General features: G+C 38.4%; 1 pseudogene; it reads left to right on the plus strand.

Moving 5' to 3' along the window:
• Positions 1 to 14,207, plus strand: part of LOC135215493 (decapping and exoribonuclease protein-like) — a 72,918-nt pseudogene that overhangs the window by 49,818 nt on the left and 8,893 nt on the right.

Consider the following 14,207-nt stretch of genomic DNA (forward strand, 5'->3'; position numbering starts at 1 on the left):
GTTACTTCCTCTCCTCCTATACCTTCATTCAATATAACTGAATCTCCAGTGAGATTCTTCTCCAACATTGGGTGAGCACCACGTAACACCACACTATGGTTGCTCCCTGTATCACGTAAAATTCTTGACTGGTACCTGCACACTCTCTTCCTGAGTTGCCAGTGTACCCTCATAGATATATGGCTTAAAAGCCTCCAAACTGCTCAGCCACTCACTGCTTGAAGTTACATTTCCACTGGTTGCTAAACACTCAGCTTGTTTTAGTTTCAGTCCTCCTGTAGACGGACTCTTCCCCAACATTGTTCTTAACAGTCTGTTTGACCATGGTCACCTCTGGTCACCTCTTACTATTTGACCAACAGCTTGGACTGCTGATAATTCCAATACACTCCTACTGAAATGTCCTGCTCTTCCACACTTGAAGCAGACAACATTAGGCTTTTGCAACTGTCTTGCAAAATTAGATGAGGATTTCACATTAGTTGCTGAGGAGTATTATTACTTGTAGGTTTCCCACTTATATAATTGTTCCTGAAACCTGGATGAGACTTAAAACCTGGGCGTGGTTGATTCTGGTACTTGACATTATAATATGCCTGCTACTAATTATATTGTAGTCCTCACTCAGTGTAGCAGCTTGTCAGTTTTTCAACCTCTCTCTCTCTCAAATAGGCTCTTATATGCTCAGGAATACCTTTAAAATATTGCTCTAAAACAACTAACTCTTCTAACTCTTCAAAAGTTGTAACTTTAGCTGCCTCCAACCATCTTTTAAAACACCTTCTCACTTTATAAGCATAATCCAAGAAAGTTACTTTTTCATCCTTTCTTAAGTTTCTGAATCTTTCATTGTAGTACTCTGGGGTCAACTGGTATACTTGTAGCACATTATGTTTGAGCACTTTGTAGTCTTTACACTGATCAGCTGTTAAGGCTAGATAAGCACTTCTCCCTTTACCAATCAAGACACTTTGTAGCAAAACTGACCATTTATCTTCTGGCCATCCCTACCTGAAGCCACTTTCTCAAAGTGATCAAAGAACTCATCTGGAGCCTCTTCAGTAAACTTAGGGATTAACTTCTGCACTCTTACTACATCAAATGCAGGGTCTTGATTACCATGGTTAGGGTTAGACGGTGTTGCAGGTAATGTGGATCTAGCTCTTATCAATTCCATCTCCCTTTCATGTCTTGCAATTTCTCTTTCCTCTTTTATCCTTTGCCTTTTATCTTCTGCAGCTTTTTCTTCTTCTCTTTCTCTTCTTTTTCACTTGTTTTCCTTTTTTTCCCTGTCTATTCTGTGTCTTTTCAGCTTGTATTCTCTCTCTCTTTCAGCCTGTATTTTCAGCTTTATCAAACTTTCTTCTGCTTCTATGCGTCTGATTCCAACTCTGCATCACTTTTCTCTTTCTTTTCTACTTGCTTATTTATAAGATCAGCCTGTGCTACATTCAACAACTCTTGAGCCAATTCTAACTCATCATCATCAGTTATTCTACCAGAGTCTATCAATGCTTGCATGACAATGCATTTGATTTGTGCTTTTATCATGCTACTAGTCACATGACAACCACATGCTGCTGCTAAAGCACTCCACTGTGCCTTAGTCAGAGTAGTTTCAGAACAACACTTGGATGGAAAGGGCTGCTAAGAATTCCTGAGTATCGAATGGAGCCATTTTCTCAAATATAATTCTTACAATAAAAATGCAAAAACAAATATATGGTCACTCTTCTAACAAAATATATTCCTAACACCACCAGTATAAGCTAGAGTGATAATGTGATTTGTTTTCCTCCCTGGTTTCTGGGGATCATTGATATTTGGTACATAAAATGCCAAATATCCCGGGTCTGGGCACCATCAATACTTGTGACGAAGTGGCGCAGAGTATCTGGTTCTGGATACCATTAATACTTGGTGCATGAAATAGTCAAAGATCTGTGTCTGGACACCATTAATATTTGTTAACCCAAATTGCCAAGTATCTGGGTTACTACACTTACCATTTGTACTTGCTAATACAAGAGACCCTTTTATTCCTGGGTCTGGGACAACCCTTTGTACTTATGGCACAGTTCATTCAAGTACCTGGTTGTTACTTACCTCACTACAGACAGACATCTGACCCTTCATCACAAATACTAAAGCGACTGAATACTCTAAAGGTAAGAGTGATCCCTTTTTTCTAACTGAACAGTCAAGAAAACAATCAGTCTAAGTTCATTAAAATATGTGTGAGGTAAGCTTAATTAAAGGGCATCACTCGTGCAAATTCAAATTTAAGTATTTCCCTGATTCTGTTTTATTTGTGGGAAACGTCACAATTATCACTCTATGTTTCTACCTAAACAAAAATAAAATGCAATCTTTAATAGCTATATACTGGGGTTATAGTAAAATGCTCATATAAATTTTAAATACAAAAATTTATTTCTAAATTCAAAATTTATAAGTGAAATTCACAATCTCAGGGAAATTGTTATTACTTGAAAACAAAAGTTTAATTAATTCTTGAATTAATTATTAAGCAAAATTCAATCAAAGTTTATCAAGAAAATTAATTAAATTAAATCATAAAGCAATAATTAAATTTGAAATTAAATTTAATTAAATGCAAGTTAATTCACAAGTGTAAGATTCAAAATGTACACAATAGAATATTGATCAAACTAATTAAACAAAAATAAAGACAATGCAGAAAAACATAATGCATAATATGAAAACAATTAAAGCATTGACAGTACACACACTAAACATATAAAAATGGAAAATGTCAAAAGAACAAAGCAAAAGATAAATGTTTAGAAATGATAAAATCTTGAAGTGCACTTCACAACATTTGTAAAAATACCTTATACACCGCTGCAGCGTCAATCAAAAGGCCTGTTACAATTTTACACTTTTTCACTATTTTCTTGGCGCCTTCACAAAAACCAATAGATACAAAACCATGTTCAGATTCCACAAACAACACATATATTACTAAGAATTATATAAAAATGAGTGACCAGTTCATTACGTTAAGTTACTGAAACAAACTCGCGACCGAGCAAGAGAGAGAGAGAGAGAGATTCTAAGAGAGAGAGAGAGAGTATCACGCACGCCGCCTATGCCTCAAAGCGAAAGAATGAAAGTCTCTCACCCATAAGCGTATAGTCTATAGTTAAAGGCAAAAACATATTACGTCATCTCTATAGGAATAGCTATGAATAAGGACCCTTGTTCCATTCACATGGACCTACCGCGATGGAAAAACTAGCTTAGCTTATCTATTTACGAAGGGGCTGAATAACATTGCGGCTTGGGGGTCTTACGCTGTTTTGCGCCGATAAAGAAATCACCTAGCTAAGACATTCTCAAAGAGCAAAAACAAACTCTGTTCCAAAGGCTTATGAGCTTTCACTCTCTGTAAGTCTTACGTACTTCAAAATGAAAAATGGATCACTTAAGGCATGTTGTCTTTAAATTTGGGAAATCTGAACACAGAAATAAACATTTCACACCATGATACACAAGTTCTGATGTGAATTAATCATATTACCAGAATTATAATTGCATTCTAAACTTACATTATAAGAATACACAAGAATGCCAAAAAATCGGCTTTCCTCTTACTCAATCCGTGAATTGTAGGCCTACCATACACAAAGGTACTGGTTCAGTTTGATACAGGCAGAAAACGCACGGAAAAATAATTTTATATATAAAAAATAATTTTGCCTGCTTGAATCAGGAAAGACAATGAGGATCTGCAGAAGATCATCAGTCACATGAGTCTTTCGCCAATCCTTTCACACTTGATCCATGCTTCCCTCTCATTAACATCAGCACTGGGAAGAGTGTAACTGATTCCACGAGTACATCATTGTTGAACATTCCAGAAGACGGCAAGAAAGGCATGAAAGCTTTGTAAAAGAATGCCTTGAAAGCGCAGAGCATTTTGAAAACCAATCCGCAAGCATCCTCTTCGCACATTCGCAAGTGAATGTGTAACCAATCGAAAAGCAGACAAAAACGCCAAAGAGGCACAACTCAAATATATCAGTGCACTTCTTGGCTGCATTGCCTTCACAGCAGCAACAACTGACACTGACCTTGAGCACGTCTTCTCATTTCCACTGACGCATGTGCCCCAGTCAATGGGTCACAGTGATGGCACGATGGCTCACACGGATAAAAGCAAGTTGTTCAAACTTCTGAAGGGAACTGTCAGTGTCCATGGCAGCCCATCATTTGTAGGTACTCATCATTGACGGCAATTTCCAATTCCACTGTATATCGCCGGATCAGCCTGCAACGTATGGGGAGCTGTCACGAAACATTCTGGTTACTAGCTTGGCGTATAAGTCACGGAGAATCGACATCAACTACGATACGTATGAAAGACCATCCATCAAGGAATGTGAGCGCGATCGCAGAGAAGCTGCTGTGGGAGGGGAACTAGTTATCGAAGGACCAACAGAAAAGAGACTCAAGCTTCAAGAAACAACTCGAGAGGGAGTCGTTCAAACGAGAGCTACCTGTCTTTCTCACAAAGGATTGGTCGAGCGACTTCTACAGGCCTCTTCTTGATGGACGGGAAGTGTGTTTGGGTGTGATGGAAGAATGCACTCGGTACTTCGTAAAAGATGGAGAAGTATACGCATAATCAGTCCCATCTCTTAACTGCAACCACTCGGAGGCAAACACCAGAGTCATCCTTCACATGATTGAGGAGGACAAGTTCCACACCCTTGGCGACATAGTCGTAAGAGCTTTTGACACTGACATTCTAGTTTTAACTCTACACCATGTCCATCTAGTTTCCTCCACCATGTGGATGGAGGTTGGGACAAGAGGACAAGACGACCTGCGGTTAAGTTAAACGTAACTATGATTGCTGCTGCGATAGGCCAAGCTATGTGTGCTGCACTCCCCGGCCTACACGCATTCACTGGCTGTGACTATACCTCTGCCTTTGCAAGGAAGGAAAGAAAAGGCCGTATGCAACTGTGGCAAAAAAGTGACAAGTTCCAGAGAGCGTGTGCTTCATTGAACCAGGGTGTCCCAACAGAGAAAGTCATCCAAATCTTGCAGGATTTTGTCTGCGTGTTGTTCGGAGCACGGAAATTTATCCCCCTCAACAAGCACCGGTTCAACGTGGTCGAGAAAACATACAAACGAAAGTCAAATGCTAAGCACCCATTTGAGAAGCTTAGAAGCAGCATTGCAGGCAGCAGCATTCCCCCATGTGAAGCAGAACTAGCACCTCACGTGGATAGAAGTGCATTCATTGTAAGATTATGGGGTAGTGCTCATCACCGAGACCTGGACAAAATACTCGCCAATGGGTGGAAAAATGTCGACGGCAAATTTCGCATAATTTGGTTCAATGGAGAACAGATGCCCCCTGCACTCAATCCAGAGGTTCAGGTCGAAAAAGAGCCAGACGACAACAGTGGTGATGCCCAGGAAGATGGTGGTATGGATGATTATATGTTAAATGAAGATTTTTCAATGAATCCTCTGCCAAGAGAAATGGAAACCATCAAGATGAAAATACCTGAATGGACGATCACGAATGAGATGATCGCAGTAAAATCAAGACACTATGACTTGACCTAGAATTCAATTTGGTCACTATAAAACAATAAATTATGTCATACATCACACTGTACATTCCATGCCGCATTATCTTCTGCAAAAAGAAATTTTGTGTCACATGAAAGTTTACTTAAATCAATCATTAATTAAGTAGTCGTTAATTAGTCTTAATTAATAACCCCAGACATTTTGGTGTCTTAAATTGCATTTTTGTTCATTTGAAATAATGTTTCATCCAAAGCATCAGTCAAAATTGTTCTACTCCCTCTTTTGTATATGTAAGGGTCTTCATATCCCTCGGGGTCCAAAGACCCCATCTTATCTACAAAACCCCAGGGAAAAATGCGTCTCAAGTTGTGGATATGGTGTCTAGGATTACTAAATTATCATTTGCAAAAAGAATTTCTATTGTACTTGAAAGTTTAAATAACTCGTTATTGGTCCTTAATTAGTAGGTGTCTTAATTAGTAACCCTAGGTATTTTCATGTCTTAAGTTGCATTTTTGTTCATTTGAAATAATGTTTTATCCAAAGCATCAATCAAAACTGTTGTGCTCCCTCTTTTGAATAAGTTCAGTTTGAGGGTCTTTGTATCCCTCAGGGGCCAAAGCCACCAGGATTGTTCAACTTAAGACGCCCCTTTCTTTCATTGTTAGGAGATTTACAATAGAATTACACAAAAACCTTTTGTACTCAATAGTGTGAATAAAATCCACCTGACTCTTTAACTATTAAGGCCGCATGTATCCCCTAGGGTGTCATAGGAATTAAGTAATAGACTGACATATTTCTTTCCAGATCCAAATGATGTTTTTCTGATAAGACGTCCTGAGACATTCTCGGGCGATGCAGAAGTTTTGCAGAAACCAACAGTCCTTGGTGGTTACTCGGTGGACTCTGAGAGGGATTTTGGCCATGACCGATCCATGCTGCACTTTCTAGATACCAAGTATATATCCGAGAAAGGAAAAATGAAGGCAAGTATATGTCTGAGAAAGGAAAAATGAAGGCGAGATATTTGTTTTAAAACACACTGGATCATGCCGAGTGCTAAGGCTGGTTCACATTCTAAATAAATAACCATTGTAAGACATATCATTACCCAGCAATGAATGTTGAGGATTCTTGGCCTCATTACATCTCTAGGGAGTAGAATCTGCTTATAGTATAGCGATTTTCATGGCAAATGAACTTTACCGATATTTCAGAATTCTTTATGAATTTTAAAGGTAAACTGTGTTTCTTTTCATTAACCTATCAAGTTTGTCAACATGAACAAGAAAAAGTTTTTGGATCATTTGGTCTGGCAAAATACAGGCCATCCTGGAGGAAGGTTCTAAGAAGAGCAGTGATAGTATCCTGGAAATCCCCAATTCCAATACAGTAGATTAGTCTCCTTCCAGCTAGTTATTTTAGTTGTGTTAGTGCAGTTTTGCAAAAAGAAATTTTGGCCTGTAGGGCAGGTGGGTCTAGCCTTAAATTCTTGACCATAGAGGCTGAATAACATCCAAAAATACATCTGCCTGTATGCAATTGAAAGTTTATTTAAAAGTAAAATTTTATGAAACTACAAACGTATATAAGAAACAAAACATTTGATAATCTTTGCTATTTAAATAAACCAAGTCTTTTGCTTGTTTATAGGTGAGTTTAGACTTGAATAAAGGCTGGGGCAAATTCAACAGATATACAGGAAACCAAGAAGAAAGCTTCCAGAACTTCTTGAGATGGATCATCAATAATCAGGAGTGTGTCAGTGAATCTTCTGACAGGTAAGATCTAATTTCTATAAGTTCATAGAGTTAAAAGTTAAGTTCATTTTTTATGGAATATATTTTCAGGTGTTATTTGAAATTTTTTTTTCTTTGTCAAATGTGGGGTTTTATATTGTACCTTTAAAATATTGTTGTACTGTAAAGTTATCTGATGAAATTGTAACAAGGCATAGGATTCATGAATAGAAAGGTTTTTATATTAAGATGGTACGAGTTATTGCTTGCAAATATCTCCACAACAGAAATTACCTATTCTAAGGCAGTGATGCACAAAAGACATATATGAAGACATCTAACATTTCTGTTGTGATTATTTTTCCTTGTCTAAACTAGCTTATTCTACAATTGCCTAAAAAAATGCGCCCCATGATTTTATTGAGGTTTTCCAATGAAATTGAGGGTAAATTAATGACAAGTGAGTCATTTTCGGTCCTTGGGTTTACTTAAAGGACTTTTCTGACATAATTAGTGAAAAATTGAAGCAAGATAATGTCTAAGATATTGGACACCTAGATGGAAAGGAAAAATGTAAGAAAAGACAAAGGCATGACACAATACACCTAGTGTTTGAAGGAATATGACACAAAGAACGATTTGTACAATCTAGTCTACCAGGCAAGGCTCAATGTAGGCAGTGGCTCAGTTTTCTCCCCGGACTGCTCTGCATGGTGGTCCCATGGTCAAGCCCTGCTCGTAGAATGATTTTGTCACTGTGAGCGAGGAATGGAGTCTTGGGAGTAACCCATAGATATACCTGCTGAGTCGTCAGTAGAAACTGCCTGGTTCTCTGTTTTCCTAGCTTGGTTAAAGGGCAAGGGGAGGGGGGTTTGTCCTTGGGCATTGAGCATATGTATACTTGGGCTGTCTCTTAGACATTTTGCTACTGTGCAATCCCTGTTCCTCGTTTATGCTGGTCATGAGCAACATTCAAATCTTGAAAACTTACAACTTACAAGAAATGCACACTCCACCATAATAGCATTACCCAATTAATCATACTGTTTTACGAGCAGATATGGTAAATTGAAAACATTCTAAAACTGAATCCCATTTACAAGTCTCTTAAAATACAGCAAATGTACTATCAAGCCTTCATTTAACACTGGTTGGTATGCAATTTTTGCTGCGATGCTGTTCGTTCCGTTAGATTCATTTAATATATAGTGTAGTTTATTTTGATAGGATAAAAATTGCTGGCATGATCTCTGCATTTGCCATTTTATAATATCTATGAGGCATCAAAGGCAGTACTGTTGTCCTGCTAGGAGAGACTGTGCATCATATACAGGACAGGTGTTGCTCACACCGTCTAGCATTTTATTTGACAGTATCAAGTGATTATGGTGAGACTGTATGGTACATACTGTGCTATACTCTGATCTTTTCTTTATCATGTTTATGATAGTTATTACTTATGTCACACTGAACAAGGCCATGAGCAACTGAAGAAAAAAAATTGTGGTGTTAGTTGTTACAGCCTTATGCAAGTTCCACACAGATTATGTAGCATTTTTTAGCTTTACTGACAGTAGCGTGCAAAACAGAGCTTGGTCTAATTCCTTCATGCTAGCTTTGACATAAGGGATTGGATTTGATTCAAGAAATTTAACCTGTCAAGTCAAGCGCCAGGCCGCTTTCGGTCAATTGGCACTCAGGACAGTAATATGAGGGAGTTGGGTTGACTAGACACCCAGATTAAGAGGTCTAGAAAATAAAGGAACTGAAGTGCAAAGATCTAAAGATGGAATTGGTTGAAAACCCCACAGCTGCACAGTGAAATGATAGTTAGGTGTTGGACAACAAGACTGAAGAAAAGAAACAGGAATGAAGGTAAAGTAAAAGACTGAAACATGTAGCACCTGTCAGATGAGGTGGATGTTCATGGCTGCTTGTGAGAGTCGGATAGTTCCTGACCATCGAGGAGGTGATGGATATCAAGCAGGAGTATACAGCAGAACATTTAGTTTCAAAGGAAAAGAGAGGCAGATGTGCCCAAGTGTTATAAGTATGTTAAGTGCCTTTGAGCCATCCTCGCACAGTTTAAGGATGTCATAAACTTTGTGAATGTCAATCCTAACACTTCAGGGAGCACCTTTAAGGTATCTGCTTCATGTATGGATCTCTGGGGAATGACATGCCTTGCAGATGGCAAATGACGTTTTATTTAAACCTGTTGTTACTAAACACCCATTTTCATTAACTTCTTCCTCTCTTGAGCCAATGAAATTAGTTTGAGGAGCCTTCCTTAACCATCTTCTCCACATCCATAATTATCCCAAACTGCTTCTCTCTGACTGTCCAGCTAATATAGTCAACCCCAAACCCCAGCAGTCTACCCCTTCTTGATGTTGAAGGCCAGGTGACTCTCAATGAAGATATCAAATACCGTACCCTTATTACACGACACAGAGAGAACAAAACTGCTGACAACTGTGCTTTATTGAACATGGATTATGGCAAGCCAAATGTTTTACTTTTATATACGTATTGTGTATTCCAAATTTTTTTTTCATGATTTACTTGCTAATTTTTGAAGCTAAAAGTATTGATATACACTGATAGGTTGGTGGGATTATTATCACATGGAATACTCTTTAACAAATGTCTTTTAGTCACTTCATTATGGAAAAGCAACCCAATTGCATACATATAATCACTGACTGCAGCTAGAGTAAAGTGATTGCAGAAAAAAATTCAGTGCAGTTTTCCAACTCCATTTTACCCAAAAAGATTATCACCTAGCTAGGAGTTCTATTTTGTTTACAACTTTGCCTAGTGAACCAGTGGAGTCTTCTGATCTTCAAATGTTTAAGCAAGGAGGAAATTCACTCCTGCTTTCAGCAGACATTGCCCGAATTTAGATTTTATTTTCTGTTCCAAATTCAGTTATTATCTCCTTTTCCCATAATTTTGGTGGCTCATAATATCCCTTTGGCGCCCTCTTGGGTTTATAGTTGTTTGACTGCTGTCCATAAGGGTTTTCAGCATTAGATTTCAAGAGATAGAAATGAGAAAATGGAAACATTCATTGTTACTTAAGTGTTTAATATTTTAAAAAATATTTTTGTGACCAATTTCCTTATTTCAGACTGACTGCAGATTTTGTAAGTGCCAGGGGTAACTTTACTAAAATGATGAGGACCCCTTACAATTTTGTATCACCTTGGACTATGCATGCTACAGAGTGAGTATATTACTAATACTAATGCTAAGCTACATATCCAGTGCTGTGTGAACAATTACTCATGAGAAAAAATGGAAAATCTTGAGATTTTGTATAGTATGGCTGGTTAGGATGATGGAGGCTGTTACCAGTTGAAGGCCAGAAGTTATTTGTTCAATTAGTAGGTACTTGGCAGATTTTTATTCAATCTTTAATCAATTCATTCATGGTAAGTGTGCAGTACTGTGAATGAAATTATTATGTCATTGTTTATAAGAAAGGCAACTGGTTTCTGGAAAAGAGTATGTACTTTCTGTCTTTGTTAATGTTAGTTCTAGTATAACTATTTTTCAGACATTGCTCAATAGCCATGGGTAGGAGTTTAAATCAATTAGATCCCTAATCAGTGAACTAGCATAAATTTCTTCATAAATTTCTACTTCACTTTTGGATCAAACTTATGAAATCTCAGGTGAGATGAGGGTACTGCCAACCAACCCACACAAGAGGCCAAAGAATTTGGAACTTAACTACTTATACTGTATACAAGTATATACTACTAAGATAACAAAATTGTTATGACTTCTGGTTGGCAGCAACCTCGTCTCTCAGACAAGAGGTATGTTCAAGCCCAATGTGAGATTATGAATTCAAATGTTATTAGGGAAACCAGAGAAGTTGATGTTCAATATACTGAATGGACGTAGTACTGTAGTGTCACAGTACTATGTGATACGTTAACTGAAGGACAAAAATGTTCCATTAAGTGGTACATCTTTATTATTTACAGGTTCAAAGGGTCCTGTTGTAGCATTTATAACTGGCCAACCAGAAGAAGATATGGCTGAGAAAAACAATGTAGTTATGGATGATGTGACTAAATGGGGCCACGTATTTGAGCATTACATGAGAGGAGGTATGGTAGACTTGCTGTAGTGAGCAGAGGCTTGAATTTGTTTATTTATTTTTTTAATAGATGCAAGCCATTGCCTTCCTGGTGCCATAATTTAGATTCCCAAAATATATGCTGCACTTTTCACAAATGCATCCCACATCACTAAAAGGTGTTTGTAAAGTCCTTTCAGCTCCTAGCTGCACCCATTTTTTTCCCCCTAGCTGCACCCACTTTTTTTTTTAACCTCCAATCCTGCTTCATTCTTCCATCTAAACTTCCTAACATGGTATTTTTATAATAAAATTATATTTTGTATATACTTATCAAGTAGTTACATAGCTAAAATTTTCTAGTATAGGCAGCTAAAAATTTTGAAATTCGAGGTTAGTGATTCTTTTGTTTTTAGAATAGGTAAACAGCCCGCCAACTTTCGGGAAAGAGAGGAACAACTGAGCAGAGAAAGCCAATTTGTTTATCCTATATAAAATCTAATTCTATTATAAAAATACAACTTTTGTATAAGTAACTTAACATGTAATTACATAGCTGATTCCCATGTAATTACATAGCTGATTTCCATGGACTATTCTAATCCCAAACAGTGTTAACAAGAACAATGAACTGAGAAAGAAAATTCTGCAAACACTCAAAGAGTGCTTGTTTTTCCTTACGTATTAAGACAGCAGTATGATGAGACTGCTTCTGTTATTGCACTACTCTTAAGCAGTAGAGACTGGGTGGTAAAGCCACAGATCTCCTACTACATAAGTGGGAGCCTCATAGCGAAGGATACTTCCAAATGCCAGTAAGGACTACAAAATTAAGTCTCCTCTGCCCAGGCTACAGTCAAGACATTAAAATTATCACCATCCCAACCATAAAAACTGGTGGGTACCCAGGTGCACTGTACCCCCCAGGCTTCCGAAGAACTCAACATAAGATTAAAAGGCAAAATGTGATGAAGCAAGACACTTCCTACACTCCCTCCCCTAGTACGTAACAACCCAGCCAAGGATAAAGGTCCCAAGATACTGCAATCTTTATACTTTGTTTTCACTTCATTTCCAGTAAATCGTATCCAAAATGGATGTAAGAGATATACTGTATTGAAAGCTAATGAAGTACCTAATGGTCTGACTTCATGAGCCCTTACTTTCAATAATCGGCAATCTTTTTCTCCCACTTGAACATCTGCTTCATTAATAACATCCCTCGGGAAAAAGGATAACGCATTTTTTTGTAAGTGGCCATGAGGGGTCCTTGACCGAAGTCCAGAGGTTGCTAGATGGACCTCTAATTCATTCCGTTTTATCAAGATGAAACTTTAGTGTTCTTACAGGACAAAGCACCCTTCGTCTTCGATTCAAGAATCTTGTCAGACTTGATTCTAAAGGGTTGGGGCCATGGTTTACTGGCATTCATGTTTTTGGCACAAAACCCTAAGGTAAGTGAGCATATTGTGTCGCCTGCAGCAAATCAAACTCTTCTGTCCGTTGCTTGTATGTATTTTGGTAACTCTTTTGGCTGTTGCTAGAGCCACTAAGAACAGGATTTTCTTTGTTAAATTCCAAAAAGAAGCTAAATTTAAGGGTTTGAACTGAGAACTAGTAAGCCACTTCAGTACTGTGTCTAGCTTCCATACTTGAAGCTGCTCTTGAAAACCCTTTTGCTTTAAGGAGTCTTCCAATAGTTTGTACCCTGTCAGAACCATAGAAGACAACTTTTGGTGAAAATAGTTTAAATGGGCCTGAGGAGCTTTTTCTTCTAAGGTAGAATCCTTGGAAAGTCTGCCAGCAGACTCATGAGTTCTGGGAACCATTCCCTTAATGGCAAAAATGGTGCTATCAGGATCATTGATACATTTTGGAGACGATGAAACTTGTTCAACGCTTCCCATATCATTGCAAACAGGAAAAATGCATAAAGGAACTTGTCGGACCAATCGAGTAGCAGGCATCTGTTGCCCATGCTAGTGTCCAGTATCGGTGAGCAGAACAGCGGAAGTCAAAAATTTTTTGACAAAGCAAAGAGGTCCAACTTCGATATCCCCCACTTTTCACAGGTCTAAACAGACTAGTGGATCTAAAGTCCATTCTGTGTGAATGACTTGGTTCCGACGGCTCAGCTGATCCACCAATACATTCATTCTTCCTTGCACAAATCTGGTGTCTTAACGATTAGAGATTCTGTTTTCATCCATACTAGTAGGTCTCTTGCTGCCTAGCTGAGGTAGAAAGACCGGGTTCCCCCTTGTTTATGTATGCTAGGGCAGTGGTATTGTCCGAGTCGACTGCTACTATCCCCCCGAACACTACTGAGGAAAAGGCTATCGGACATAAGTGTATTGCTTATAATTCCTTGACATTTATGTGCCATTGTAACTGATCCTTTGACCATGTCCAGAGATTTCTTTGCCTCCTAAGAGGGCTCCCCAGCCCAGATCCAATGTGTCAGAATAGAAGCTTAGGTCTGGGTTCTGAGGGAATAAGGAGCTCCTTTCCCAGTGTTTCTTGGTCTCTGGTGGTGATCTGAAAAATGGAAAGAATCGGGATGTCTTTCCTGTCCCACTTGTCTCTCTAGTAGAAACTGAAGAACCTCTTATGTGTCTCCCTTAAGAGACAAACTGCTCTAATGTGGCCCAGTGTCCCCAGAAGGTTTATCCAGCTGTTGGCCGTGCAAGACTGAAGGTTCAAGATTGCTTGAACGTAGGCATAAATGTGCGCTCGGAAGCGTGTAGGAACTTTAGCGCCAGAGGACGTTCGGGTGCAAATAGACGCTTAGGTGCAAG

Source organism: Macrobrachium nipponense, chromosome 19, assembly GCF_015104395.2.
Source record: "Macrobrachium nipponense isolate FS-2020 chromosome 19, ASM1510439v2, whole genome shotgun sequence".
Lineage (NCBI taxonomy): Eukaryota > Metazoa > Arthropoda > Malacostraca > Decapoda > Palaemonidae > Macrobrachium > Macrobrachium nipponense.